We start from the raw sequence: 27,623 nt of genomic DNA on the forward strand, positions 1-27,623 counted from the left end.
CACACTCTTAAATAACGTCCCATTAATATCCATATAAACACTTATTTGGATTCTCACCACGTAGCATGCTGAAAGAGATTTATCAACAACTTTTTTCCAATCATCCTTCACTTTCACGCTGCTCTTACCTTTTCTGCATCTCTCGTGGTTTAGTATCAATGTGTGATTTCCTGATGGTATTAAGATGCTTCACTTACAGTCACAACCTCTTTGATTAAAAAAGCACCATTCTCAATCTTGCACTGATGGTCCTCGAACTACAATCAACACCATGTTATCAAAAGAGGCATGCCAAGTCTTCATTTAATTGACATGTCTCTTGTTGTGTAAACTTGGAAGAGGGTATCTCTGTTGTTTAGTTTGGGAGCGGTTATGCAATTTAATGTAGGCCAATTGCATTTTTCTGCATTGGGAGACTGGCTGTGCTTTGCTTGGCCGAAGAAATATTTGCATCACAGTCTAAGTAGGTAATTTTTGGTTCAATGTTTTGCGGATAAAGAGGCGTGTTTACCGGAATGGATCTACACTATATATTGCTGGTTTATAACAGTGTTGTTGATCTGGTTGCATTTTGCTAACTTTGTAGCTACTTGTGCGCATGAAGGCATGATAGTTTAGTCTAAAACAGAAGATGGCCCTTTGAACAAGAAGTGTGACAATTTTCTTTAATCAATTGTTGGTAATCGGACGAAACCCAGATTAGGGGCTGTAGAACATATGTTGGGCGTAGGTGCATGGACTACCTATAATGCGTTGACTGTAAGTGTGTGCCCTGGGTGTAGTGAAGAGTTCATTCGAAAACAGGATATTCTGGAAGGCAGAGCTTACATATGTATGGGTGGGATTTATTTTAAGCAGAGCTTCCTTCCAGGAAAGAAAGTCTGTCCTATAGAGGAGATCATTACAGGTGGCACTGTGCAACGTGAAAGCCCTGCTTCACACCACAAGCTGCTTTAAACTATTTGGTACATATTCTGGGGTTGCACTCCAGTCACACAATGTGCAGTAACAGTGAATACACCCGAAGAATACTTTTGCACTGGGACTAATTTACTCACAGGACAAATACACTATCTGAGTCCACATTGCAGATCTTGTGCCACTCTCAGCATTCGGATCTTGCAAACCTGAATTCAATATTAACTTGAATCTCATTCAATAATTCCCACTTAGTGTACCATATGGTTTCTATCTATACCTTGGGAGGTTTATTTACAACACAAAGATGTGTCCTGCAAGGCAGACAATTCCTTTACTACATTTGCTTTAATGTTCTGGAGAGCTAAAAAAAAAAAAGCCTTGAGGAAGTTGTCTTCAATGAAACATGTACCAGCTAATCATATCCAAGTACGAGAAGCACTGAATTTAATATCTTCATAGTCTTCAGCTACTGATCAGTTCAACAACGACTTTTCAACTATTCTTGTTTTGAAGTCTTTTACATTTTTATTCAGTTTACATGTGTCCAACTTGCCTCTAAGGTTTCAGTGTGCATTTAAACATCGATGTCACATTAAATTTGTTTCTCAATACATTACTGTAATTCTGGGACTATACCTATGAACTCTAATTGGAGGTGTGCTCCGGTTCTTTCACGGGTTTTGCAGGAGTTAACATGAAATTACATTCCTTTACTCCAGCTAATATTTCCCTAGGAACTCACTTTCCTTTTCCACAGCTAATTATCTTACTTTCAGGAAAGCCACTAGAGATTCTCATAATTAATTCCCGGTCTGCTAGTTATGCCCCAACCCGTTTTCAGTTTGGAGTACACATGGTGTGCTGTACAAATACATAATACTCAAAACAGTTTTAGTTTATTCCCTCTCCCTTGACCTTGTTCCCTAGAGGTGCCCAGGGCCTGTAAATCAAATGCTACTAGTGGGCCTGCTGCACTGATTGTGCCACCCACGTATGTAGCCCTGTAAACATGGCTCAGACCTGCCACTGCAGGATGTGTGTGTGTGTGTGTGTGTGTGTGTGTGTGTGTGTGTGCAGTTGTAAACTGCCAGTTTGACCTGGCAAGGGTACCCACTTGCCAGGCCCAAATCATCCCTTTTGATACATGTAAGGCACCCCTAAGGTAGGCCCTAGGTAGCCCCATGGGCAAGGTGAAGAGTATTTAAAAGGTAGGACATGTACTGATGGGTTTTACATGTGCTAACAGGGAAATACTGCCAAATTTGGGTTTCACTGTTGCCAGGCCTATCTCTCTCATAGGTTAACATGGGGGCTGCCATGCAACAACTTTAAAGTTCAACTTCCCTTTGAGAGCAGAAATATGGAGTTTAGGGTCTCTGAACTCAAAATTGAAAAATACATAGTTTAGTGAAGTTGGGTTTTTGGATTGTGAGTTTGAAAATGCCACTTTTAGAAATTGGGCATTTTCTTGCTTAAACCGTTCTGTGACTGTGGATTTCCCCGTCAGGTCAGTTTGACAGTTGGGCTGTTTACACCTCTCTTACACAAAGGGAGCTGGGGTGTAGCCTGCATATCCGGATGAGCCATCTGAGCTAGAGCGGAGGGAGGAGTGGTCGCTTACACCTGAAAGGACTGTGCCTGCCCTCACACAATGCAGTCTCCAACCCCCTCGTGTGGGTCTGGGGCCGGGCATGGCCAAGGAAGGATCTTGCAAACACTTGAGACTTTGCTCTGAAGTTTGCCAATGTCAAAGGCAGAAAGGGGTATAAGTATTGGACCCAAAACCCCAGACTTTTAGAATTTTTCTGGAATCAAGAGGAACCTCGGCCAAGGAGAAGAGCTAAAGGAGGAGTACTGTCCCTCTGCTGTGTTGCCTGGCTGGACCGGTCTGCAGTTGCTGCTTCTGCCTGAAAAGAGTTTAAAGGGTGAACTTTTCTGTGTGTCCTGTTTACGAAAGTTCTACAAGGGTTTGGAGTAAAGATTGCCTCCTGTTGAAAGTCTCAGGGACATCAAAGACTTCAGTTTCCTCGACCTGCAGCACTGGGAACTGTGTGTTTTGTGCTGTTCAAGAGGAGAATCCACCATGACACTGCCAACGAGGCCGCTGGCCTTCATCGTGACCTGCCGACGCAGCACGGAGCCACACTGCCCCGCTTTGCACTGCGACCCTTGTCTCACTGACGCCACCATCAGACGACTTCACCAAGCCGCTGCTCGCACCGAGACCTGTTGGCCCCGCACTCAGGCATCACCTGCTCACACCGCAGCCTGGGCATCCCTGACGACGCTCCTGCTGACACCGATGCTGTTGCCTGCACCGTGTCCTGTGGACACAGCTCAAGAGAAGCACGAAGCACCGTCTCATCCCACACCGCAGCCCCAGTCCACAGATGCCAGCATCATCTACTCCAGTGTCGTCACCAAGCATCCCTGCCTGCACCGTGACCTGTGGACTCCGCTTGTGAGGGTCACAAAGCACTGCCCCGTACCGCCGGCTTGGGCCTACCGATGACAGCGCTCTAGCAACGACGATGACGCTGTCTGCAACGTGACCTGTTGACACCGCACGTCAAACCGCAGCCCTGGTTTCACCGACGCCGCTGGACGCCATCACCGAGCCGCTGCCTGCAGAGTTACCTGTGGGCATCATATGTCGCATCATCCCGCTTCGCACCGCAGGCCCGACACCATCCACGCCAGCACTCCTGACTTCATCAGCGCAGAGTTCGATCTGCAATGCGTGCAACTTGAAGGGCCTGAGGACTCCGGAACAGACACCACAAGACACTCTCCAGAATTCACTGCAAGGATCACAACGCCTAGCAATTCCAAAGATACTGTTTGCGGGTCTTCCTGACACCGTAGCTGGCCCGCAGTGCCATGGCCAGCCTGAACTGTTGGTTTTGTTGATCATGATGCCATAACAGCCCAAGTGAGGCTATCGACTTCAAGGAACTGTATTTTTGAGTAACTCTTGCAGAATTCATATATTTATTACTGTATGGTGGATTTTTATCGTATTTGGTCTTCTTTTATATAGATAAATATTGTCTATTTTTTTTTATCAAACTGGTGTGGTGTCCTTTTGTAGTATTTTCACTTATTACTGTGTGTTATGTGCAAATGCCTTACACATTGCTTCTGAGATAAGCCTGACTGCTCGTGCCAAGCTACAAAGGGGGCGAGCAGGAGTTATCTGAGTGGGTATCTCCCTTATCCTGACTAGAGTGAGGGGCCCTACTTGGACAGAGTGCAAACCGACTGCCAACTAGAGACCCCATTTCTAACAACCGGTATCTCCAACCATCCAAATTTTAAACCTGCAAGCACTAGGGGGAGAATTGTGGGGTCATGAGAAGGTTGTCTCATTAGAGGTGGGAGAGAACCATTTTCTACGATCTTTGATGAATCTCCCCACCAGTACCCCATTCCTGCCTCTATGGTTGGACTTAGGACAAAGGCCCATTGCTTATAAAGTAGCCCTTAGATCTTTGTTACACTGGAAGCATATATGGTCTTCAGTGGACCTCGTTATGTATCGGGTGGGACTGGAGGACCTCCTTCAGCAGCCTGGTGCCTCCATGAACCTGTAGTCAGGCCATATTAAAACCACACTGACAAAGGTGGGGTAAGTAGCTGTGGACTAACCCTGGAGCTAGGATTAGAATATGAAAGGTGGCACCTAAGAAGATGTACTGGGGGTATATAGATGGAGAACTAAGTAGCAACAAGTGTTTGGGCACCTTGACATCAGCCTTTTTGTATTTCACAGATCGCTTCGGTATGGAGGAATATGTGGACTCCATCGAGCCCCCATTGGCAAAAACCCTGCATATCAAATTTTGCCTCAGGATTTTACCACTGCACACTTACTGCTAACTGGAGGCTTCATGATAGTGACCCAAATTTGGCCTGCAACTTTTCTCTGTAAGTGAAAGAATGTATCAATCATATTGTTTTTCTGTGAACGCTATTCCGGTAGTGGAAAAGTGAATACTTTTGCTTTGTTAGAGTATGGGCATCAGGGACTTCAGGGTTGTCTCTTGAATCCTAAGATCAAACACAGCACCACTGACTGTTTGCTCCGTCTCATTTTTGTAATGGGCGTATGAAAAATCAGACAGGGCAGTGCTGGTTCTTGAGAAATGTACTGCACCATTTACTGTTGTTGGTAATAGGACCTGCACAAATTTTGAAGCCCCCCTATAATTTATTGTCTCCCCAATAATGTGCTTCTGAGACCTAGAAGCAGAAGCTAACGGTTCCAGTTTCATCATGAAAAATTGATGATTAATAATATCTTTGTTAATAGTTGGTTATATAGGAATTGTCCACAATGATTTAATATGGTTTTAAGGATTTTCTTGATTTTACTGTGATGAAGTTTTATCAGATTTGTATTTGTCTTGTGTTATAGCAGTACTTGCCGAATAAAGATGATGGTGAGTTATACATTAATCACTTTTCTGTTTTAATTTTCTATTCTACGTATTTGCTCACAAAGAGATCAATGCTTAGAACATTTGTCTTGTTGCCGCCTGAGGGGGTGGGGATTTCCTCTTCCTTTCAAGATTACCATAATCTTTTATTAACCTCTGTCAGCATCATATATGGAGTCTTATTTACAGCGAGTTAAGCAGAGTTCCATTCTGAATCCAGACTGGTATGGGTCAGACTTTCATCTCCCTAAAGTACATACATGAGTAACACTTGGGTTTAGAAATAGAAAATCCTCATATGCAAAGTACTGTGATGTCCTCCATTTATCCTGCTGGATTCAATTTTATTATTAATTCAACATATGAGGTGTTCAACCCAATGAACTATCTTACAGACCTAATTTTCTTTAGCAAACTAAAAGAAATGAAACGGTTAATTTCTAGACGTAGTTGACGGACCTTGGGGAAAAAAATAAACAAGCTAGAAAAAGTCTGTTTTGCATGTTAACGGAAGTGGCATTTAAATGAATGATCAACTGTCCTTGTCGTTTGCCCCCCCAGTTTAGTGCAGCTCCAAGAACACAATGTAAAACCCAAAGTTTTGAAATCAGAGATGTCCGCTATTTGGACTCCCAGTGGATTAGGAAGTCGTGAAAATACCAAAGTACAATAATTTGGGATAAAAAGTCACACTGAAGAACTACTGTAGATCTGTAAGACTTTGAAAAACACAGATTAGCTGTGCTGAGGTACAAAAGTCAAAACTACCATACATTACCCTACCAGCCAATGCACTTCGGCGGTCCACAGCTGGATATGAAGCTTTATATAAATGCAATACTACTTTTTCATACCTCTAAAAACAAGTCCATATGGCTGAAATCAAATGCCTTCACTCCTATGGAAGAACATTAGCACCTAAAACAGAGAAAGTCATCATTGGAGACTATGGGAAATCACACAACTATACAGAGAAGTTTCATTCCACAAACAACAAAGATGCTCTAGCTTTAAAGGGTGTGTTAGATCTGTGTAAGCCTAAACTAAATCACCACATTTAAATACTTTGCCACATCTTTCCAAGTTGAATTGATAATAGTACCAAGAACATACCTCTCACTGTAAAAGATCCAAAAAGGCGCCAAGAGACCAGCCATTTTCTCTTTTATATAGTCCTCATAACAGACACAGAATTCACTTGCCATTCTCTAGAACGAAGACCAGTCACAGGGGTGTGGAATTTAATAAAATATCTACTTGTTCATGGGACAGCTTGGTTCACAGATATACCTGTCCTGTCACAAAATCTACCTGTCCACTTGGTGCCATGTAGTGTGATGACAAATCATGGCAACAATCTCTTTATATAAGGGTTCTGATAATAGCCCATACTATATTGGAGTTTGAATACTAGCAAAATCCTTTAATTCGCCACCTTTCTACAGATGTCCTTTTTGAATCTGTGCAAACCTACGAACTTGCATGTTGTAGGTGTTTTTACCAGCTCTTCTCTAATTATTTTCCATAAGTAGAAAGCTTGGACATTTATTCCTGACAGCTGTGGAAAAGAGTAGTTGAAGGGAATGTGAACTTGTAAATGCTCAACAGATTTTTGCATGAGCAAATCTAGACATTCACATTTGCTTGAGCTCAAATGTAGTTCAAAAATAGTTTCTCCCACTTTTGTAAATTCTAGGTAATTCAGGAATCGCAAATCTGCACTAATGCAAATGACACATACCATGGGTGTGCTTTTGTGACTTCCTTTAAGAAATGGGACCCTAATTAGGTCTGGTGTTAACCAAGACCCTGTATATTGGCTGGCTTAACTATGAGTGACAGCATTTTGCTTTTTCACAAGGAGCATATCGGCACACAAAGTAGTTTTGTTCAATGCCATATTGTGGCAATGTGTGCTTTATGAGACAAAAAGAATATTTTTGCTTTTGCCATTTTTTTTTTTTTTTAAATAATAGTGAGGGGCCCAGCAGCTCCCACAACAATAAAATTTTACAAAATACACGTCAAAACAAGACACACATTGTCAAAACCAAAAGGCTGACGACCAATGTCAAACCTACTGACTTTGACAATGCTAAATTATTTTCATGTTTCCCATAATCTTGTTGAAACTGGTTACACTGTTTTTACATTATGGATATATATTTTTATAAATATTAGCATGCATCACCATTTTACTAAATGATATTTCACAGAAACAGTACCTAAAATTTCACAGCAACTTAGCAAAATGCTTTTTTTCCTCATTGGATTTTTTAATGAACATTTTGAATTTTGAAATCAAAGAATCCTCAGTGTTGCTTTGAAGCTTCTGCAAATATTTGCATATAATCAGAAAGCATTCTGGGAGCATTATACATAGTCACATTGTTTAACTCTGCCAATGTATGCACACATTTTTTTTTTAAACTGAAACTACTATCAGTAGTGCCGTTCGAACTTAGAACATTTCCTAAGCTCGCACTCACCCTAATAATAAAGGCTCTGCATTAATGAACCATAACTACAAGCTCAAACAACATTAACATATGGACACAAACATTACCTTTGCCGTAGAGAACACCCTTCCCCGATTCATAATGTACTACGGTATACAGGCAGTCAGAGGGTTTGTGCTGCAGGGGGTTGGGCCTACTTGTCCCAAGGACAAAATAAATCATATAAAACGTGTTGCCCTTGACCCCAAATAGGTCCTGGGCTTTGGGCAATGGGGAATTGCATACTCCTGCAGTCACATGCCTGAAGCTCAAACCAGTAGAATAATTTCACATATACATCACTCTATTTCAAACGATTTGAAAGGCACACAGCTTCAGCAGAAAGCAGAAATTCAATTACAGTTTTGAAATAAGTCAGTAAGTACAGCAAGAACAAAAGGAAGAAGTACAGTCTACAAATACTTAACCATTTTACCATTTATTTAATTGTTATTAGCCTATCCGGCCTTAACAATAATCACACAATAGATATCAATCCATCAAACTCAATAAAAATCACATTGAATAAAACATCTCAGTAAAAAGGAAACTATGCTTGAATTTTTGATTTAACATGTACCAAAATGTGTCCAATTTACCATACATATCGTAAAACCTGATTTGACCATAATTTACATAAAAACTTAACTTATTCTAGAAAAACGTTATAAATCTAATATTTAAAATGTCTTATTCTGGAACGAATCATTTGGGACCTTGCAGTGCCTTCCAACCATTTAATAAAAGCCCGAGGCCTAACCCAGTTCACACTACCCTGCACCGATTTCCCAAGCTAAATAGCTACGGGATAACATAGGCTATTGTGCCTATGCCAACTGTGGGTGCATTGATAGACGTAATTTCCATGCTTCCAAGATATAAGTTGAGACCTTTGTCACAATGTATTTCTCATCTGAACGCATACATAGCGCTTCCGCCTCCTTGCACTTCCTAACTCCGTAAGATCTGAAAAGTGGACGAAGGTACAGTTTACGGAGTTTGAGCGTAAAGTGGCATAATAAAAGGAAGTGGGAAAGTGTTTCCGGACCACCATGAAGGCATGGACAGCATTCTAATCTACCCGGAGGAGCGGATTGCCATCTGTTGACCACCGCTGTCACTGGTAGTGTGCCCATACGGAATTTAAAGTAGAGAGCCCTTTTTTCCTCCGGATAAATACTGTCTATGAATATTGCTGGTTTAAGCTCTTGGTTAAACAAAATATACCGCTTGAATAAAGGGCTAAATGACTCGCACATAATCTCAGTCTTTCTCTCCCAATATGCCTTTTTTATAACAGCTAGACTAGTCCTTCCGATTTTTTCTGGATGGAACCAAAAGTCATCCTGGCCGATAGCAGCCAGGATAGTTGAGATATGTTTGACCCAGGGCAGTTTCCGATGGTTTTGCAACTTCATGATGTCCTTAAGTACGTCTCTGAATGGTTTGAGAGCCTCTTTTGTCCAAATACGGATCCAGTATCTTACTGGAGCCAGAGCAATGTAGTCCTCAACCTTTCTCATCTGTAAATCAATTCTTATTGCATTCATTGGTGTAGCATTACCTAGACAAAGTAATCGGCGTAAGAATTTGTTCTCGGTTACTTGTACTGATGGAATCTTTCTGAATCCCCAGATCTCTGCGCTGTAAAGTGCTGCGGCTCTTGCTTTTGTTTTGTATGCAAGCAGTGCAGAGCTCACGGAGTGATTGCCTGTAGCTTTTGCAAATCTGAGTACTGCTCCGGCTTGTTGGGCCAAGGAAATTCTGCTTTTGTAGATTTGTGGTTTCCATGTCTGTTTTTCATCTAATCTGCAGCCCAGGTAATCATAGGTGGCCACTGGGGACAAAGGCTTATTATTTGCCCTAAAAGTCGATTGCAACGTCTGTTTTTGGTTAAGAATCATAAACTTTGTTTTCCCCTCATTGATTACCATGCTCCTTGAGGTACAAAAAGATTCGAAGCCCCTAAGTAGTCCATGCATTGCTATCTCTGTTCTTGCCAGTAATACGGCGTCATCAGCAAAGAGCAAGATAGGTATACTTTCATTGGCTAGTTTTGGCACATCCAGATTTAATTCCTTCAAAACTTGACTTACTTTATTTATATAACAATTAAATAAGGTTGGGCCAAAACGCAGCCTTGTTTTACACCTCGCTCAATTGGAATTTCGGCCGTATAATCATTTCTTGTAGTATATCTAACCCAGGCAGTGTTTCCTGTATGCAATAGAATTAGCAGCCTTAAGATTTTTCCCTGTATGCCCATGTCCGACAATAACTGCCATAATGTTTGGCGATTTACGCTGTCGAAGGCTGTTTGGAGATCCACAAAGACCAGGTATAATGGACAGTTTTTAAGGGTGGCGTATTTAGCACAGATCATGTTTAGCTTAAAAAGTTGATCTGTTGTACTTTGGCCTCTCCTAAAACCAGCTTGGTGTGTTGATATTAAATCTACGTCCTCTAGCCATTGGTCTAGACGCGACTGAATCAATTTGGCAAAAATCTTTCCAACACTATCAAGCAGTGAGATAGGTCTATAATTGCTCATCATGTCCCGAGGCCCTTTTTTGTGAATTGGACCAATTATTGATTCCTTCCAAGAAGGAGGGATTACCTCGTAATGCCAAACACTGTTGAATAGACGGGCTAGAGCAGGTAACCATAACGTTAGCTGGTTGCGGTAAGCATCTGAAGGGATACCGTCTGGGCCTGCAGCCTTATGCGGCTTTTGGAGGAGGATAACTTGTTTAATCTCTTTTTCACTGAATTCCGATATTAACTTCATTGCACGTGGAATGACTTGGGCTACTTGCGTGGAATTTGTACTGGAAAATTCGTTGGAGATTAGTACATTCTGGGTTCCGTTTACCAATCTAACAAGCCGATTTGAAGATACTGCGTGGGTCTTTTGAAGAGGAAATGCTTTACTTAATCTTTGATTTCTGCCTGCCAGCCCTTGAGTGAGGATGTTTGGGTTATTGGTCGTCCCTGGTGCTGTCTTGGCCACTTCCTGATACAAGGCAGTAAAATGCTTTACCCAAAGTTGAGGGTTGATATTCAGTTCTAGGTTTTTCGGGGTACCTTCGCATCCCCACCTGACTATCTCCCAAAACTTTTTGGCGTTCCCTGCCGTTATTGCTTGCAGTAAAGTTTTCCAAAGTTTATGTGGAAATATCTTCCTTTTGTATCTTAACAATTTTTTGTACTGTTGCCTACATCCATAAAAATGTTGCTCATTGGAATCACTCAAGTGCCGGTTCTTCAGTGCTTGTGATAAGGTCTTTTTTAGCTTTAAACACTCTTCATCGAATCAGCCCTCCATCATTTTAGGATTGATTTGAGGATGCTTGATCTTTTCCTTTTTTGTTTGCAATAGCAAATTATTAAAGTTATGCAGGAGGGGTATAGCGTCATTAACTGATGGATTTAAGAACGTGCTAAGTTATGACAACCAGGTTTGGCTGGGTACACTCATATAAGGTTCATCCTCATTTGACCTTAATATGTTTTTCCTGTTTGGTCTCATAGTTATTGTTCGGCTATTTCCGTTGAATGGAGACTCCGCCTTCCCTGGGCTCGTGTCCGGATGGACTATCTCCATTAGCAGTGGGTCGTGATCACTCTCGATTCTGTCCCTTATTTCCATATCGATGACATAATGCCAGGCTTCGATGTTTATTGCCATATAGTCAATTATGCTTTGCCTTTTTCCAGTTCGAAAGGTAGATTTAAAGGTTTTATCTGACTTTGTTCTCCCATTTAATGTGCGGATTCCTCCTTCTATTAATGCTTCAAAGATTAATTCTCCTTTCTTGGAGTCATTACAACGTTGGACAAGAGGCGTTGGGATATTCCAGGCATAATCTTCCTCTGCTACTTGTTCATCCCAGAGAATAGAATGAGGTTTAGTGTTAAAGTCACCACATATCAATAAAAAGGTTTTACAAGGTTGGGGAGAGCGATTGTTCGTGTGACCTGGTACTGGGTTCCTCCGATCCTTGGTTCTTTTATTTAGGATATGTTCTTTAAGGAGCCGCACCCCTGGCATAACTTGAGCCCGGCTGATAGGTGGGAAGTACACATTTACTATTTCGAGTGACCATTCCTCATATTTGACTGCGAGCGTCTGGATTCCCTTGCTTTGTACAGTGTGAGTTACTACGGAGTTCCTCAGTAGTGAAGTTCTGATCCAAATACTCAGACCTCCCGAGGGTCTTCCTTTTTTTTGCTTAATAGCAGGTAAGTGGAAGGTGGAGAACCCATCTAGGTCAATAGCGTGAGTAGACCAAGTTTCTTGGAAGCAGCTGATGTCTTGTTTTTTAATAAATTCAACCCAGTCTTTGTCTTCCATTTTGTTTTTTAAACCTGCTATGTTCCAGCTTAGAATTTTTAATATGGGACTGATTTTATTTTTTATGTTCAAGCTATCCATTTTTTGCTACGAGCTTCTAAATAATTGCTCTTTGCAATTCTGTAACTGTGGGGGATTACCCCTACTGTTCCTAGGGGAATTAGCCAACAGGCAGAACCTCATATTACTCAAGTTTATTCGTTCAGGGAGTTGTTGTTTGGAGCTGATTGCTCCCTGAAGTATCGAACCAAAATTGCCTTTTGCCTCTTGCCTACCCATCATGTTTCGGTTTGAAGCTTTTTCAAGAAGTATTGTTGGATATGGTTCTTTTTGCGGAGTAGCAATGGATATTCCCCAGGTCTTCATCGTGTTTGAGCTTTTTAAGATCTGTTCTGCTATCCAAGGTGAGGCCCAGACTGTTTCTGTTAATTCCCCGTTCTCTAATTCTTTTTTTGGTATGAATCTTACTGAAAGGAGATCTTTAGTTGTTACATTCTGTAAGGCTGGCAGGGAGTTAACAAGAAATAAGATGTTAGACCTGTTCAGGATGTCGTGACTTCCTCTTGAGGAGTACTCAGGCATGAACAAGATCGTGGCTTCAGGCTTTTTAGTTGTTTCAGACTGGTTCTCAGTGTGCCCGCCACCTTCCTGCGACAGTCTTCCTTGGAGTTGGGTGTTCTCGTTTTGTCTGTCTTGAGTGGTAGCTGCCGACTAGTAAATGTTCGATTTACCTGGCCTTTTTCCCTCCCCAGTTGCAATTCTTTGTTCCTTTGTTCTTCGTAGGGTTGCCTTTTTGGAGGCCAATTGTCCCTTTTTCCTTTGATTTCATTGGTTTCCAAGTCCAGTGCTGGGCGCGATGGTGCAGGCGAATCAGTGATCCACCCAGGCTGGTTACTGAGATTATAATTTCCAGGGCTGCCCTGAGAACAATATTTTTTTGCCTTTGTCCGGGGTGCGGGAACTGGGGCTGTTGTGTTGTCCACGCACATGGTTGTTCTTATACTTTGTTCGCTTCGTATATACTCTGGGGTCTCTGCCCTTCTACTTTCGCCTTTGCTGTTATCTTGTTCTGCCCCCTCACTAATGGAGTTCGGAGGCTGCTGGCATTTTCCGTAGTGGTCTTCTACTGTATTTAAGTGATGTACCTGAACTAAATGTTCTGTTTTTGTAGCTGGGAAGTGCTTATCGATACCAATGCTAGATTTGGATGTTTCTGGGCTCCAGTTGGGTTGTTCGTTGGCTGGAGGATCATTTACCTCGTTTGCCTCATTTATCCCATGATTTGTTCCAGGATCTTTTCCAAACCACCTTTCTTTGTCTAAGTCATGCCCAGATGGTTGGTGTCCCCTGGGGCCAGTGGGTATACGGTTTATATGGGAATGGTGAGTGCAACTTTTGTCGCACAATAATCCAGGATTTTTATTTATAAAGTTAAATACTTTATCAGTAGGTTTCTCAAAACTCTCCGACTTAATGCTTTTATCTCTATACTGATGTTGGGCGATCTCATCACCTGTGTTCCTGATTTCTCCTATTAGGCCTATCTGTTGTAACATATTTAAAGCCTTTCCTGCTGGTGCTTTTTTTTTTTCCTCTAGCTTTCTTCCATGTGTTTTTCCATCTGCCTGTTAGTTGAGGCCTTTTACCCGGTGGCCTTTTTTCTACTGTGTTTGGGACTTTGATTCCAGATTCAGGACTTCCGTTGGTTCTCTCCATCTTAGGTGTCTGATTTTTTGCATCTGGATAGTTCTCTCGTCCTGGGCCAGAGTGCCTTTCTCTATTTTCTCTGTCTGTTGGCCTTTCAATTAAACTAGATTCAGTTTTTCCTAGCTCGTAGTTGCACCCCTGTGTGCTTTTAAGGCTATATTTGCAGTCTTCGATTATGTCTTTGATTACTTTTGGAACTTCCAATACTTTTTCCAGCAGTGGTCCACAGACTTGTCCGTCCAACTTGTCCATTTTATCGGCCACTGCTTGATGCAACAGGTTTTCCCTGATTACGCCCTCTACTAGGGCCATCCTGTAATCTATAGACTGTATTGAGGATGTAAGTTGTTTGGTCAGTTCAAGTTGATCGTCAAATTTTTGAGACTGGGCCATAATCGTTGTTGCAATTGAGCCCAGTGTTGTACATATAACTTTCATGATGCTAAGAATTGGTTGGTCTAATGAGAGGTCATCTCTATTTCCACTTTGCTCGTTGGTTATCTGACCTTCTGGATTCTTACCTTCCTTTCCTCTGTGGCCTTTTATTATACTACCTTCCAGGAAGTTTAGATCTTCTGATGTTATGCTGTTTAGTTGAGGGTCTATGTTGCCAATAACGGAGTTGTCGAACGAGGACAGCTCCAGACTGAAGGAACTACTGTTGAGTCTGCCCAGCATTAAATTCGTTTTAACAATTTGACTTCCGCAGTGAAGCTGTGGCGCTGAGATGTTATGGGTCTGTTTAGATGGTGAGTAATCTGTTTCCGGACCCATTATATTTTGGAGTGCTGTGAATTCTGCTTGGGCACATTGTGGAGAGAGTGTTAGTGAGAAATTCCCGGAGTTTAATAGTCCCCTTTGGGGGTCAGGATAAGGTAATTCGTTGCTTTTTCTTTGCTCTCCCGAAAAGTTGCTCCACTTTGGGGAGTTATTTAACTCCACTTCACCATCCCCAAGGGGATTACTCATTGGGCAGAATAATTGCGATAAACCAACCGGTTGCTGTTGAAGTAGGCGAGTGTCCTGGAGCCCGGTCACTGATGGCTCCAGTTCGCCCCCCCACGTTGTAACCACCCACTTCCCCCGGTGGCTGTAATCGGAGGCCACTGGCTTTAGGACTTTGCATTTGCGGCTGTTCAGAGTTCAAGTTCACTTGGTTGTAATAGTTAGTAATAGTGTTTATTTTTGGTCTAGTTTTCCTTACTCCCGTGGGTCCACCCGGGCCCGGGTGCGTCGGTGTATACTTATGTCTCCTGCACAGAGGACTTACAAGGCCCACTACAGTTTCGCCTACAGTTTCTTCTGCATTCAGTAGGGCACCCCCTATGTCATCGGAGTCAGTATGGGCTGGCAAACAAGGCAGCGTCACCACTTCTAATGACCCACCTGACGCTTCTCCTGGCTCGGACTCGGTTTTGTCGGCGGGAGACCCGAATTGGACACCCTCTGTTGTGTCCTCACCTAGATTTGCGAGTCCCCCCTGGGATTGCTGGATGGTTCTGGGGTCCTGGTCCTGATCCTGATCCTGGTTCTGGTCTAACCCTAGACCTTGTGAACTTTTGAGCTCCTGCTCTGATCTTTGGAATTCCGCTAGGTGAATGAGCGCCTTATTGGCCTCCCTAGCCTTCTTTGTTTTTCCTCTTGTCCCAACCATCCTCCGGTTACCGTTACCGTTCACCGCTCCCCTCCCCTTGGCTCCTTGGTTCCTTACTGGGTTCCTTCCTTGCTCGGACTTTAGGAGAGACCACCAACAACGACGACTGGTCCAAGTCCAAGGCCAGAAGGCCAAACTAGGGCTGGCTGTGGCTAGAGCTGTTGCTGTGGCTGGGTGAGGCTGGGTGGGGCTGGGTGAGAAGACGTGGCGCGGTTAAGCACCGATTCCGGAGCTGGAACCGGGGCCGGGCCAAGGGTAGGAACAGGAGAGGGGTTCAATGGCCAGGAAGGGTCCCGTATAACAGTGTAACAGTGTACGAACAGGGACCCCCCCAGGAAAGCTGCTTACCCGGTCTCTCCCGGTCTATCCTGGTCTCACCCCGGTCCGCTCTCCCGCTCAGCGTCTTTTCAGGAGGGGCCACAGGAGGCCACAGGAGGTCCACAGGAGGTCCACAGGAGGGATGGCAGGACTCCTTCTGACTCCCTCTGACTCCTTCCGGCTCTGGCTTCTGACTCCTCTAGCGCCTGGGTTACGCCGTACCGTGCCGCACAGAAAACAACAACAACACAGTGGTGGAAAGTTGCAGGGAGCGGGTCGCCCACACTCCCTACCGGAATGCCAAACTACCGCCGGGGTGCACAGAATCCTCCTACTCCAAAAGCCGCGGCAACGTTGCACTCCGCGGTGAGTTCCGAGCTCTGAGCTCCAAGCTCCGTGCTCTGATGCGTGAGCCACCCAAGAGTTCTCCTCGGCCCCCAAAAGCAGCAGTAGCGGTGGCGGCAGTAGCGGCAGCAGCAGCGTTCGTACTCCGTGATCCGACGGAGCTGCACTCCGACGTGAGCCACCCGGTGCCTGCGTGCAGAACGCCTGCGTGCAGAACGGAAAAAAGAAGTAGAACACTGCACAGCCCACAACAGGAAGGTGAAGAACAAATACTTAACAGAAAATGTCACCAAGAATTAAGTATTTTTTTCACTGGTGGAAAATGGCAAGCTGAGCTGTATTAGTAGTACCATATTTATGAAAGGAGCTTTTAGTCTTAAAAACATTTATTCACAAGATGTGGTCACTTGTGGCACTGCTCAAGTGAGTGGTCCATGTCAAGCACTCTATGGGAGAAATATGCATACAAAAATCATAGGTCCTAGGCCTAATACGTCCAACAGAATGGTCCATTCAATTAAGTCCATAAAATGACTAGCAATTTACAGGTGATGTCTGCTCACAATACCTCAGCGGAATAAAGGAGAGAGATTCGGCCAGTCCTAAATCCCCATAATGTAAACCTCTGGGCACTTTGGGTTCTCCAGCAAACAACAACTTGTTTGTTCTAACTGCCCTCGCTTCATTTGTGACAAGGGACAAAGTACAAAAACAAACAAACCATACACATTAATACACTATATAACCACAAAAGCACATCTTACAAAGGGTGCCTTGTTCATAAGCAACATTCTAGTTTAGAAATTGTTTGTCATATCATTCTTTATGATTGATGCTTGATTGTTATCTTCAAGCCACAATACAAATAAAATAACCAACAGCAATTCTTTCTCCCACACACACAATATTGTACTACAAATGGGCCCAAAGCAATGCAAATGGTTTACCATTTCACCAATATTTCCTCCATACAAAGATCTTGTCAATTTATTCTGTGGACACATCTGGACTACATACAAAGTTACAATTTAGATGGCAGGATCCTGGCAGAGGTAGAGAGCCATGTTTACAATAAAATACAATAACCAGACGTCTAAAACATCCTTTGGAAACTGTGGTTAGATTCATGTCAATTATAGTAAACATTCCATATGTCTGACTAGATCACACTATGATGATTTTTTCTCCAACAGTGCCAGATAAGCTACACAATTCTGTGCTTGGCTGTTAAATCTCACACAAATAAAGACAGGAAGCCGACAATGTAGCAGTGTGAGGTCATGTATTCTATGTCATGGCGAAGGCAGTAGTTATTACACAGTATTAGTGCTGGGTACTACTGATTTAGGGCCTTATGCACTTTTGCACTACATTTGGATAAGCCAACAGACTTCTGTTACACTAGGATCTCAAAGGGTATAGAGTGTGGTATATCAAGGGGTATTCCATGAGATGACAAGAGCATCTTAAAGCAGAAAAGCTTACATTAAAATACACAAAATAAATAATTCTGGCCTTGGCAAGCTGGTGCCGTGGTTAATTTTTATTAACAGTATATGCTACAAAACTAAATATTGCTGACTAAACATGACCATATACTTGCAATTATTGTCAGGACAAAAGTACTATTTGATTTGAATGACTAATCTGAAAGCATTATTTAACCACCCAAGGATGACTGTTCAAGGATGCACAGCATCAGCAAAAAGCATTTGCAACCAACAGGTCAACAATGTGTGACCTGTTGGATTTGCCAATGTCTGTTCTCCCGAGCTGTGAGAACAGTCTTTGCTGTGCTAAGCATAACTCTAACACCCTTTGTTAGTGATTTACTGTGGTTAGCGACTGAATACAGTATTACTTTTGTTAATTATTATTGATAAAAAAATCAGAGGGATGTCTTTACTATAAACTGAAGGCTAATATAGGTGCATATGAGAGGTGATTTATTTTGTTAAAACCAAGTTTTCCTTGAATAAAAGAAGCTTTGTTATATTCTGGAATGAGACCTCTGTTTTGTTGCGGTGGGTGTATAAAATTAATCCCAAATCATAGTGATACTAGTGAGAGAGCCAACCAGTATAACAGATTAAAGCACCATTTTTACAAAAGATTCTCTTGATCTACAAGCCAGTGATACAGTAACATTTATATTCTTCAAAGAGATTTGAATGAACAACCTTAACCATAGGGACCAATATAAGATCAAGTGGAGTCCAAAAAACGTACTTGGTACCCCCAAGACTCTTTATAGCCAAGGCTACCCCAGTACAACTGACAACATTCTTTGAATTACCAGCATTAAAGTGCCTCTCAATACTAGTTTTGTAAATCTTGCTCAGACCTAGCACAACTCTAGAGGCAAACGCTAGGGGTCTCATTACGACCTTGGAGGAGAGGATTCCTCTGTCCAAATGTGACAGATATCCCCCCACCTACAACAAGTTCCATTGTATCCTATGGAATTTGTAACACAGGGGACGGGATATCCGTCACATTTGGGACGGACTAATCCCCTCCACCAAGGTCGTAATCTGGCCCTAGATGTTTCCAGCAATGTGTAGGAAGATGGCCTGACTTATAGTGGGTACCAGATGGTACTTACACCTTGTGCCAGATCCAGTTATCCCTTATTAGTAGATTAGTAGTGTTCTAGCAGCTTAGGATGATAGAGGTAGCTATAGCAGAGCAGCTTAGGCTGAACTAGGAGACATGCAAAGCTCCTACCATACCACTTATATCATATAGCACTATATCATAAGAATCACAATACTCAGAGTTACTAAAAATAAAGGTACTTTATTTTAGTGACAATGTGCCAAAAATATCTCAGAGGATATACTCCCTTAGGAGGTAAGTAAAATACACAAAATATGCACACAAACCAAAATCAGGTAAGTAAACAGTTAGAAAAGTAGTGCAAACACTGTAGAATACAACAGGATGCAATAGGCCTAGGGGCAACACAAACCATGTACTAAGAAAGTGGAATGCAAACCACCAAGGGACCCCTGGCCTAGTGTAGTGTGTAGAGGGTCGCTGGGAGTGTAAGAAAACACTAAGGGTGTCCAAGATATCCCACCCCAAGACCCTGAAAAGTAGGAGTAAAGTGACCCTACTTCCCCAGAAACACACTAAAGTCCTGATAGGAGATTCTGAAAAGACCACAACAGACTGCAAAGCACTGAAGACGGATTCCTGGACCTGAGGACCTGTAAAGGAAGGGGACCAAGTCCAAGAGTCACGAAAGTGTCCAGGGGGGTCAGGAACCCAATTAACCCCGGATGAAGGTGAAAAATGGCTGCCTCCGGGTGGAAGAAGCTGAAGATTCTGCAACAACGGAAGGTGCCAGGAACTTCTCCTTTGCACAGAAGATGTCCCACGGAGTGCAGGAGGATGCAGAGCTGTTTCTTTGGAGAAAGACCGCAAACAAGCCTTGCTAGCTGTAAAGGTCGCGGTTGAAGAAAATGGGTGCTGCCCAGGCCCAGGAAGGACCAGGAGGTCGCCACTTGGAGGAGACAGAGGGGTCCCTCAGCAACAGAGAGAGCCCACGCAGAAGAAGGCAGCACCCACAGAAGTACTTGAACACGGGTTCAACAAAACTGAGCACGGTGGTCGTCTCAACACTACAAAAGAGGGTCCCACGAAGCCGGTGGTCAACTCAGCGAGTTGAGCAATGCAGGATGGAGTGCTGGGGACCTGGGCTATGCTGTGGACGAAGGATTCCTTGCAAAAGTGCAGAGAAGCCCTAGCAGCTGCAGTTCACGCAGTACACAGAATTACTGCCTGGAGAGGGGGGGCAAGGACTTACCTCCTCCAAATTTGGACAGGTGGACCACTGGACAGCCCGGGTAACTTGCGTCCACCACCTGTGTGCCAAGGGCCACGCTCATCAGGATGAGAGGGGTCCCAGAGTACTGAGGCACCAAACTTCAGTGACGCTGAAGTTTGGTGCCTGCTGGAGCAGGGGGAAGATTCAGTTGACCCACAGGAGATTTCTTCTTGGCTTCCAGTGCAGGGTGAAGGCAGACAGCCCCCAGAGCATGCACCACCAGGAAACAGTCGAGAAAGCCGGCAGGATTAGGCGCTACAATGTCGCTGGTAGTCTTCCTGCTAATTTGTTGAGGGTTTGCAGGAGTCCTGGAGCAGTCAGCGGCTGATAATTGGAAGAAGTCGAAGAGGGAGATGCAGAGGAACTCTGGTGAGCTCTTGTAAATCGTTATCTGAGGAAAAACCCACAGGAGAGACCCTAAATAGCCCTCAGAGGAGGATTGGCCAACTAGAGAGGTAAGCACCTGTCAGGAGGGGTCTCTGACGTCACCTGCTGGCACTGGCCACTCAGAGGCCTCCATTGTGCTCCCACACCTCTGGCATAAGTCTGGGACACACTGGAGGATCTCTGGGCACCACCCCTGGGGTGGTGATGGACAGGGGAGTGGTCACTCCCCTTTCCTTTGTACAGTTTCGTGCCAGAGCAGGGGCTGGGGGTTCCCTGAACCGGTGTAGACTGGTTTATGCACGGAGGGCACCATTGTGCCCTTCAAAGCATTTCCAGAGGCCTGGAGAGGCTACTCCTCTCAGGCCCTTGACACCTATATTCAAAGGAAGAGGGTGTAACACCCTCTCTCAAAGGAAATCCTTTGTTCTGCACTCCTGGGACTGGGCTACCCAGACCCCAGGAGGGCAGAAGCCTGCCTGTGGGTTGGCAGCAGCGGTAGCTGCAGAGAAAACCCCAGAGAGCTGGTTCGGCAGTACGCAGGGTCCATGCCGGAGCCCCGGGGATGCATGGTATTGGCACCCCAATACCAGATTTGGGATGGAGGAGGCAATTCCATGATCTTAGACATGTTACATGGCCATATTCGGAGTTACCATTGTGAAGCTACATACAGGTATGGACCTATATGTAGTGCACGCATGTAATCGTGTCCCCGCACTCACAAAGTCCGGGGAATTTGCCCTGAACTATGTGGGGGCACGTTGGCTAGTGCCAGGGTGCCCTCACACTTAGTAACTTTGCACCTAACCTTCACCAAGTGAGGGTTAGACATATAGGTGACTTATAAGTTACTTAAATGCAGTGTAAAATGACTGTGAAATAACATGGACGCTATTTCACTCAGGCTGCAGTGGCAGACCTGTGTAAGAATTGTCTGAGCTCCCTACGGGTGGCAAAAGAAATGCTGCAGCCCATAGGGATCTCCTGGAACCCAAATACCCTGGGTATCTAGGTACCATAAACTAGGGAATTATAAGGGCGTTCCAGTGTGCCAATTAGAATTGGTGAAAATGGTCACTAGCCTATTGTGACAATTTTAAAGGCAGAGAGAGCATAAGCACTGAGGTTCTGATTAGCAGAGACTCAGTGACACAGTTAGTCACTACACAGGGACACACATTCAGGCCACAAACTATGAGCACTGGGGTCCTGGCTAGCAATATCCCAGTGAGACAGGCAAAAACAAACTGACATACAAGTAAAAATGGGGGTAACATGCCAGGCAAGATGGTACTTTTCTACACAATGTCTTATAGGCTCTTTAACCCCTTCGCCGCCAGGCCTTTTCCCCCTCCTGTGCCAGGCCTTTTTTTTAGCTATTTAGGGCAGTTTGCGCTTCGGCCCTCATAACTTTTTGTCCACATAAGCTAGCCAAGCCAAATTTGTGTAATTTTTTTCCAACATCCTAGGGATTCTAGAGGTACCCAGACTTTGTGGGTTCCCCTGAAGGAGACCAAGAAATTAGCCAAAATACAGCAAAAAATTCGTTTAAAAAAAAAAAAATGTGAAAAAAGGGCTGCAGAAGGCTTGTGGTTTTTCCCCTGAAAATGGCATCAACAAAGGGTTTGCGGTGCTAAAACCACCATCTTCACAGCTTTCAGGAACAGGCAGACTTGAATCAGAAAACCCCATTTTTCAACACAATTTTGGCATTTTACTGGGGCATACCCCATTTTTTACTATTTTTTGCACTTTCAGCCTCCTTCCAGTCAGTGACAGAAATGGGCGTGTAACCAATGCTGGATCCCAGAAACCTAAACATTTCTGAAAAGTAGACAAAATTCTGAATTCAGCAAGGGGTCATTTGTGTAGATCTACAAGGGTTTCCTACAGAAAATAACAACTGAAAAAGAAAAATATTGAAATTGAGGGGAAAAAAAACATACATTTCTCTCTACGTTTTACTCTGTAACTTTTTCCTGCAATGTCAGATTTTCGAAAGCAATATACTGTTACGTCTGCTGGACTCCTCTGGTTGCGGGGATATATAGGGCTTGTAGGTTCATCAAGAACCCTAGGTGCCCAGAGCCAATATATGAGCTGCACCCTGCTGTGCGTTTTCATTCTACACCGGGTATACAGCAATTCATTTGCTGAAATATAAAGAGTGAAAAATAGCTATCAAGAAAACCTTTGTATTTCCAAAATGGGCAAAAGATAAGGTGTTGAGGAGCAGTGGTTATTTGCACATCTCTGAATGGGTGACCATACTAGCATGTGAATTACAGGGTATTTCTCAAATAGATGTCTTTTTTACACACTCTCTTATATTTGGAAGGAAAAAATGTAGAGAAAGACAAGGGGCAATAACACTTGTTTTGCTAATCTATGTTCCCCCAAGTCTCCCGATAAAAATAATACCTCACTTGTGTGGGTAGGCCTAGCGCCCGCGACAGGAAACGCCCCAAAACGCAACGTGGACACATCAAATTTTTTTGAAAGAAAACAGAGGTGTTTTTTGCAAAGTGCCTACCTGTAGATTTTGGCCTCTAGCTCAGCCGGCACCTAGGGAAACCTACCAAACCAGTGCATTTATGAAAACTAGAGACCTAGGGGAATCCAAGATGGGGTGACTTGTGGGGCTCTGACCAGGTTCTGTTACCCAGAATCCTTTGCAAACCTCAAACTTTGGCTAAAAAAAAACACATGTTCCTCACATTTCTGTGGCAGAAAGTTCTGGAATCTGAGAGGAGCCATAAATTTACCCCCCCCCCCTCCCACCGGGAGCGACACTTGCCTACGGGGTCGCCCCCCCTGCGTGACATTGGCACCCAAAAAAAATCCCCGGTGCCTAGTGGTTTCTGCCCCCAAAGGGCTTCCCCTTCCATCCCTGCCTTTTGAGCACAGGAGGGGGAGCGCTAGCGCTCCCCCAGTTCCTGTGCCTTGGACGAGGTCACCTCGTCCAAGGCACTCGAGAGGTTAAACATTAGATGTTAATAAAAAATAAAAAAAAGAATTCACAATGGCAATCAAGGGAGCTTGGCTTCTGGAGAAACAGCTTGTGTATCTGCTGAAGTCCTGCATGAACACAAGCATACCATTAACTATGTGATTCTATTGGATAACTCAAGGTTAACAAGAACTGGCAAAGTCCAAAGGTATGATGTTGGCTGCAGGCTTTTTAGCTTTGTCAATCCATTTTAGTCAAAGTTTTGGGAAATTTTCTTGTTGGGGAGCTACTGGTCCCTCGCAAATGTAAATAAAAACATCTGGCTTTTTAAAAAAAAAAAAAAAAAAAAAAAAAACGTATTTTCCACAATCAGACACTACCATAATAGTCTCTGCCACTGAAAGGACCTACTTTGAGTGCAGACCTGCTCCTTATGAACCCACAGAATGCTGTAAATAAAACAGGCGATAGCCAATGGCTGCAGTGGGCTGACACCTTGCCTTATGCTGTAGTGGGAGGAAGAAAAATGTCAATGATAGTACAACAATCCAAGGGATGAAGAGGGCTTGCTGAAAAGCTGTGTAAAAGTGCCAAAATAAATATATTTATTAATATTGATAAATATAATATATATTTTTAGTTTTGGCAAAAGGTCTTTGCTAATGCTAATCCTAAACAAATGTTTTTCCTCGATCAGATGAAAAAAAAACTCATCCACCAGCATTTGCTTCACGAAGGATACGTTTTGCACACTTAAAAGAGTTTTAGTAGAAACTCCAGCTGGAGATTAAGAAAGAACTCCAGAAGGAGATCACTTTAGCTCCTATGATCCCTGCACCTAAGCAGAGTGATGCCTGGTGAGATCCAATGTGGAAGGGAAGCAAAGACCTGACAGCCAGGCAATGAAGCCCCACTCATAACGGGGGCAATATGCGTTATGTCCAGCCTGAATATCTCCACCTCCTAGACATCAATGCAATGTCTTCCAAGCAGAAGGTTACAGATGATAAATTGAACTCTCTTTTTGTTGTTCTCTGACAAGTACTGCTAATGACTGACCTATGGTAAAAAAGAACAGTAGAGCCATGGGTTTGGCTTTTTGTTTATAGCTGACAGACGTAAACATAAAAGAGATTTCTTCAAATATGGGAAAAAGGGCAAGCAGGAACAGCTAATTTCCCTGATAAGTCTGAAAGCAGAAAGGGTTTTGCTACATTTGGTCACTACCCTCCAGAAACGCTGTGCGGAGAAGGGGAACCATCGATAAGACAGTAAAAAGTGGTGTGGAATGTGGAGAGCCTGTCTGCAAGTTCCCGTACCATTCTTATCACGCGGTCAGACTGACATAAACATGAAGTCACAAAAGCAAAAATAAGAAGGCGCTAGTACGAAGACTTTCAAGAATAGCTTGACTGACAGCATTTTGAAATTTCAACCTAGAACTGAAGTCTTGGCCAACTGCAATTGCTTGAGATGCCCTTCCATCACTGTGGACATCCCCAGAGATTTGGTAGTTCAAATGCAAAAAAACTTGCTAGAGCTACCCAAAGGGTCTGGACAGCTACTGGTACAGAAGGTGTACAGAATACACTTGAGAGAGTAGCAGAAAGATCCAGCTTCACAATAAACTACAACTGTAATTCTAAAGTTTATAGTGTGGTCAAATAATATTGCATTCAGCATTTTGCAAAAAATAAAAATGGTGATTCTAAGGTATAGCCGTCTCCTTTTTCTTGACCTATGTCCAAACACCTTTGCTGGAAGAAGGCACTCAAAACTCAAATTCAAGAAAGTCTTCGTTACAAGGGGGCTGGAGGCCTCAGTCTGCCTCCATGTCAGACTGTTGGTCTGTTACCAGGAAAAGATGAAGAAGCCAGTGATTATCCTCAGGGCTTCAACTAAACTAGGAGTAATCCTTGGGATTTAGAATCTCTTCAAAGAATGCAAACATTATTGATAGAGCTAATGGTATTTGGATGTTGGGATCACAGACTACTCTCCTCAGAGAACGATACAAGGGTAAAGGTAGAGGTGCATAAATGTAATACTAACATTCTCATTATGTACCTCTCTGCTAAGTTCCCTTAGCTTTGAGACACTTATTTTGTTCACCGTCTTTTCAGCATGTTGTTTAGAAATTCGTTTGACTGCATTTAGATTTTCAGCACAGAGTTTAGTTCATAGATGTACACAAAGTTTTATCCAAGTAACTAAGCTGGTCTTTAGGGAGCTACCCATCAAACAATGAGTGTACCGCTGAACTTTATTGCTTTGTGTTGATCTTTGGTCCAAAAGGGATTTTAAGCCATTGCGTATAGTCCCATTTGTCCATTGAAAACGTTGGCCAATATTTCGTAACTAGGAAATGCTCTACAAATATCTTAGTATAAGTATTTTATTTAATGTATTTTACACATGTAAATAGTGTACAAATGGGTGTTTCAAATGGAATAACTCTTCTACATAAGAAGACAAATTTTGAAAAAATAATAATAATTATAATACACTTAAGCATAGTAACAGTGATGGCAAGCCCGAACTGGGCTTGTGACAACTGAGTGTGTGCACTTTATTGTTCGGCCAAGAACTGACTGAAGAGGTGAGGTTTTCAATATTTCTTGAAGGAAGTAACAGATGTTGGCATTCTTAGCTAAGGTACTAAGCAGTTTCATATTAAGCACGAAGCTCTGGAGAACAATTGTTTCAAATCGGAAGTAGTCCTTCATTTAGAAACGTCCTCAAGTACCGACCTTCAGCCCCTCAGAATTCTTGAGCCTCTTGAGATCTTACTCAATTTTGTGAGGTACAGTGGACTGGCATCATGGATAGCTTTGTATACTAAGAAGCAGGCAATGCCTTGCACCTGTGATGCGTTGGGGAGCCAGTGGAGTCTCTCACAATGGGCTCATGTGGTTGCATTTCCTTGCAGTGAGTCTGCCTGGCAGCTAAGTGCAGTACAACTTTAAGTGGGACGATGGCAGTTGATATTAGTTGCAACGGGTTAGACTTGAAATTACCAGAACACGGATGGCTACAGTATGTTGTTCGTTTGAGACCATATGCATTAACATATACAGCAACTTCTAATAGCTATGTTTTCCCCAAGCAGTTCCCTGTGGCAAATAACTGAACCCCCAATCATTATATATGAGCAATGGCTAGCAGGGATAATTCATTTTCTTACAACAAACAGGAAGTTTTATTTGCAGAGTGCAACAAACCCTGAAAGTAATACACTTTACAATAATCTACCATTTAAAAGTTGCATCTCATTACCAGTCTAAAAAAAAATTATTTGGCCCTACGTGTTGTGTAATGCTTCCCCACTTATTGTAAGCAAGAGTCCTAAGCTTTATGGCCAGGAAAGACCCTCCAGTCAGATGGCATGGACATATTGGCCAATAAGTAAAAAAGGCTGTAATTTCAGACCTCAGTGAAATGGTGTATGAGGGATTACAGGTGATTCTTGAGAGGGGCCAAATCACTTTTTAAAGGGTACTCAGTGGGATCACTGCCATCTTGGCAGAGGGGATTGAAAATAACCCTTAAAAACAACATCTGTGGAATCTAGGTATTCCTGATTGAGCTCCAACTGGGATTGCAGCTAGATGTGCAAAGGGGTGACAGCTTTCTTCAGTTATTCCTAGTCCCTTCATTTAGCAGTTTTCGTGCTTCTTATTTGACAGAATCAACAGCACTTCAAAGGTATTTAAAAAAAAAAAAAAAAAAAAAATAAACACACTGCTCTTCAAATATGTTTCAGTCACCAATCAATAGACAAGGCCCACACAGTCTCAAATTAATCCTCCTTCAAATGGCTTTGAGAGATGCACCCTGTTAATTTATAAAAAACAAGCATTGGCAAAGCCAACAGGTAAGTCTTGTTGCTTGTGCGAGAGCTACTGGCTTTGGCAATGCCTTTAACCATGTTGTACAACTGTGTGGCTGCTGTTCAGCATAGCAAAAAGTTGGTGGGGTGGGGAAGATTTAGTCAGACTGGATTGGATCGGGTGTGGTAAACCGGGGTAGACTACAGTAGGGTGGGTAGAGTGGAGTAGATTAGGGTGCATTGAGGTTGATTGGAATGGTGTAGATTGGTGAAGAGTGAAGTGGAAGTGGGGTGGATTGGGGTAGACTGAAGTACAGTGGGGTAGATTAGGGTTGTCTAGAGCAGGGTTGACAAACAGAGTGGGGTAGGGTGGAGTGGAGTACAGTGGA

General features: G+C 43.3%; 1 protein-coding gene across 5 annotated transcripts in view; it reads right to left on the reverse strand.

The window, feature by feature from the left end:
- The window catches only part of ZHX3 (zinc fingers and homeoboxes 3), an 82,113-nt gene that overhangs the window by 10,867 nt on the left and 43,623 nt on the right, over window positions 1-27,623 (reverse strand). For 2 of the 5 annotated variants that reach the window (XM_069243794.1, XM_069243795.1), the window contains exon 4: window positions 6,215-6,278. The exons of the other annotated variants lie outside the window; for them this stretch is intronic. The gene's annotated coding sequence lies outside the window, so the exon portion shown is untranslated. The remainder of the gene's footprint in view (window positions 1-6,214; window positions 6,279-27,623) is intronic. 5 annotated transcript variants of the gene reach the window in all.

The sequence above is a fragment of the Pleurodeles waltl genome, chromosome 7 (assembly GCF_031143425.1).
Source record: "Pleurodeles waltl isolate 20211129_DDA chromosome 7, aPleWal1.hap1.20221129, whole genome shotgun sequence".
Taxonomy (NCBI): Eukaryota; Metazoa; Chordata; class Amphibia; order Caudata; family Salamandridae; genus Pleurodeles; species Pleurodeles waltl.